The following is a 4,343-nucleotide window of genomic DNA, read 5'->3' as shown; positions in this document are numbered from 1 at the left end:
TTTCCGCAGATTCTCTTGCTCAGGAGGTTAATTTGAACTACACTAACTTAGCTTAAGACCTGGGCCAAGCCCCAGAAGCTTCTCTGCCTGACAGTGCCGAAGAAGGCAAGCTCCGGTGCATAATCCCATTATTTTCAGAGTTATTATTCATCTAACTATTCATAATGTGTTGTAATAATTTTATTTCCCGCATTTAAGTTTTCTATGCGTTGATCGAAAACCTTAGATGCATAATCCCTAGATACCTATGTTTGATATTCGGATCTTTTTATCGACTAGTTGCCCCGCTAATTAGGAACGGTAGAAGTCGAGGGGTTTCCTGCCTCTCGCGAGCATATAGGAATTTACTGACTTTAAATTCCTGCTGAAATATAAGGACAACGGGCGGGGTTGTGTAGTTGTGTTACCCCACTGGTGTAGTCAAAATTGGCTAAGGTCACGGTGTGTGACTTATTTCGTTAAGTGTTTGAAAGTACTAGCCACATACCGAGAAATATGGTAATCGGTAAGCTTAAGTACCTGATTGGACCAGTGAGTGGAACGATCTCGCACCCCCTTGGTAGTAGTAGGTTTATTTTTGTCCGGACGTACAGGTGCAGAGTGGTTGGACTCTGTAGTTGGGGGGGGTGTTCCAGATCCGCTGGCTGGAAAGAAAAGGGAAAAGTAGCGTGGGCGGAAGCGAAGTCGATCCCCATGCGTGTGGTCTAGGTTTCCCTGGCCAGGTTGAAATTCGATTCAGAATCGTCCACCTCTCATGGCATGAGATTGCTTAATTTTTTCGGTCACACAGAGTAACAAGTGAAACATGATCATGATAATACTGCTGTATCACTACTACATAACATAGATACTGTAACACACTCTTGTAACATATTCACCGTTGTGTTACAGAGAAGTTTAATAGTTACACAAAACTATGTGTTACAGATGAGTGTTGTAACACATAGCACATGTTCTATAAAATTGTGTTAGAGAAAATATTTATAGTAACACAAAACTAATATTGCACCTAAAATGTTACAATGATAGTAGCATCTAGTAACACATACATAATAATGTTACAATTTAAGTGTTACAAAGAAGACCTTCACTGCAACAAATATGATTTTTTGTGACGTATACCTCGTGACAATAGAGCTATTCGTCGCTATGACAGTTTGATTTGTGACGTTTTGTATTAGGCACTATAGTTTAGTGACGAAAATGTGGTGCTTGTCGCTAACACGAACTGCAAATCGTTACAAACAGATCTAATGTCCATATCTTGACGAATTTTATTGTGTTATAAAGGATAACAACAAATGTCACAAATCTATGACAAATTTGCATTACCAATTCGTCATAAAAATATTTAAAAACAAATAAGAAGAGAATGAGCTGTTACAGCGTTCTTGAGTTTTTTCATAACAGGTCCCATCATAAAGTCATAATAGTGTTGGTAGGTTATAATTCATTTCTTTTTAATGTAGAATTTATGTTACATAGAAAACTTTTTCCTGATAAACAAATTTTGTTTTCCGATGGGGAACATTTTCTGGGTAGACAAAATCAGAAGAAGAAATAGAAGGAAAAAAAATGGGAAGAAGAAATAGAAGAAAAATAAAAACCATGTGGAGGAAAGCCCTACAGCATTACCGCTGGGATAGCAATGCATTAGTGGTGTTGTGGCGCATAATGTATTTTAGTAAAGATAATTTCGTGGGAAGGAAAATGGAAATAAATGCACACAAGGGGGCTCGAACTCAAGAGCACAGGGACCAAAATGATAGGGACTTGCAACTGGGGTACTAATGTCTTTGTGCCAAGCTAGCGCTTTCGCTGATACATATTGGTTATCATTTTTTTCAGTCCTCACCTCTCCCTCGCGCCCTCCCTTCTCTATCGCGTCCTCACCTCTCCCTTCTCGCATCTCGCACGTCTCCCATCCCCTCTGCGCCGCCAGACCCTCTCTCTCGCCCAGATCCCGCCCCAACCCCGCGCCTCCGCTCCCTGCATCGACCATCGCCGCCATCGCTGCTCCCTTCGTCACCGGCCCCCACCTTGCCTCCGCCGTGGCCGGGATCCACGGGTCCACCTCGTCTTCGACCGCGGCAGGGATGGCGTCGGTGCCGAGATGGCATCACGCAAGGAAGATCCGCCCACCCGGGCTTCCCGGTAAGATCCGCCCCGATTTTCAACCCTCCCCTCCCCCATCTTCTCTTTCGGTTCCAGCAGTCTAATCGAACCCCCCGTCTCCGAATCTCCCTCCCTCAACCGGTTCAGATGGTAGTGGACGGATTGGTTGTCGGTGCTGATTAACCTAACCCCTCGCCATCCGCCCATGCATGCTCCGATTAGGGTGCCACCGCCGCCGGTGTGGTGCTTACATGTCTGCAGGTCCTCGAACTGATGTTTCCCCCTTTGTGTTTGTTCTTGCTTCCTGCAGGTAACCGAGTTCAGCTCATGTGACGAGTAGCGGCATCGTTCGCCCGCGCAGCTTCCGCTCTGCTGGTAAGCTCCCACCAACTATGCTCATGCTCCTGTCGGTGGAGAATGCTACTCATTTATTGCACACTCATGTATCGGTTATCGATTGCTTGTGTTGCCTTGCCGCCTTCTAATGCCCATTAGTAAACTGTTCTTTCCATTATGTTGTTTTTAGTACACTATAAGGCTTCTCGACATGTCCAATTATGTTAGTCACAGCTCATGTTTCTGCCCTGATAATGATCCATCTAATTTTTTTTTGTTGATTAGCATAGTCTATGCCTGTTGGGTTGCTTAATTGCCGGTTATTAATTTAAATGTCTCATACGCCTGAACCTTGTTTTGCAATTCAGAGTGTATTCTACTTGAATTGCCATGGAGATGTTAGACTTTTCTTTCCTTGTGGTTAATGTTTTCTTTACCATTTTATATATGTGCTTTCATGTTTTGCCCTCCAAATTGGCAATAGGTCCACTGATTGCTTAACTTATTTGCCCAGTGCTGATTCCAGTTAATTGAACAAACCATTTTACGGTTTCTTTTGCCAAGCGGATCGACGAGCCAGCAACCCACAGACCATGTTAGGTAAAGTATGTTTTCCTTTTGTATATCTTCATAGCAATATACAAATATTGGCACTGCCTGATATGAAACAAGTTTTAGTCACTGGAGCTGCTCAATTTTCTTGTTGTGTTTGTGGCATGATTGCAAGCAGTACATATTTACTAGTTGGTAAAGTGACAGGATTCAGTTGATAGCAATTCTTGTGTGAAACAAAACTAAGTACTGTTGAAAAACTAGCGAACCTAACAGGATAATAATAATTTACTTGAGATATTGAACCTTGTCCCCTAGCAAAGTTTACTTGTTTACTTTTTAATATATTGTAATGCCTACATGCGTCAATTTCTGAGTGTTTCAGATTATCATAGAGTTTATATTCAATATTTTTAATATTTGTGTATGTTACAGCTAGCTTTCTGAATTCTCGCTGTAGCATATACGAAGATCAAAATATATAATGTTACAATTTGCTTTATATATGCAGCGGCCTGGTGCAAGTGGTAGTGCTTGCCGCCTGTGAACCGAGAGGTCACAGGTTCGAGCGGTGGCCTCTACACATTGCACGGTGTGTGGGAAAGACCTCCCGCTAATAACCTCTCCCAGACCCCGCACAGTGTGGGAGCCTACGGCACTGGGTACGTCCTTTTTTTATGCAGATTCAAATGATAAATGGCCAAATTCTTACTTCGATGCATACAAGAGCGGATAAAGAAGCAATGACGTTTATGGATACTAGATATTTATCTTTACATATTAATTTTTCTAGTAGTATGGACTTGTACTCTTCACTACTAAATGTAAATTTTCTCTTTAGTAGAATTGTATATTTATGTGTATGTTCCATCATATGATGTGAACAAATACTATGTTTGTAACCTTAGCTATGATTAATGAAATTTATGTTCAGAGCGACTCTGCAATGTGTCAAGTGCATTTATAAAATTTCATGTCAACATCATATGCCATGTGCAGGTGTAAAATAAATATTTATTTAAATCTTTGAATATGTTACTATAGGTAAAACGTGTGCTACAAGCTATGTGTTCCAAATAATTTTCATGTGCTCTACTGCAAAGTGGAAGTGTTACTAGAACTACAAAAATGTGTTACATAAGAGAACCATTGTAACACTTCATAAATGTTCCATTAAGTAAAACATTGTGTTACAGAGTAGTAACACATTTTTAGATGTAAAGAAACACATGACTTGTGTTCCTATAGGTCAGACTGTAGTAATATTGAAAATTGTAACACAAAAAAGATGTGTTACTAGTGGAGCTAGCAACACCTTTTTCAGCCTATAGTAACACAAG

At 41.0% G+C, this 4,343-nt stretch overlaps 1 long non-coding RNA gene across 1 annotated transcript; it reads left to right on the top strand.

Moving 5' to 3' along the window:
* The first annotated feature begins 1,845 nt into the window (after positions 1-1,845).
* LOC120671343 lies at positions 1,846-3,945 on the top strand. Its single transcript, XR_005673602.1, has 4 exons — positions 1,846-2,154; positions 2,426-2,490; positions 2,966-3,051; positions 3,515-3,945. It is a non-coding gene; the product is annotated as an uncharacterized LOC120671343 (long non-coding RNA).
* The last annotated feature ends 398 nt before the right edge of the window (positions 3,946-4,343 follow it).

The sequence above is a fragment of the Panicum virgatum genome, chromosome 4N (assembly GCF_016808335.1).
Source record: "Panicum virgatum strain AP13 chromosome 4N, P.virgatum_v5, whole genome shotgun sequence".
NCBI classification, from domain to species: domain Eukaryota; kingdom Viridiplantae; phylum Streptophyta; class Magnoliopsida; order Poales; family Poaceae; genus Panicum; species Panicum virgatum.
This window is presented reverse-complemented; position numbering and strand designations above follow the sequence as displayed.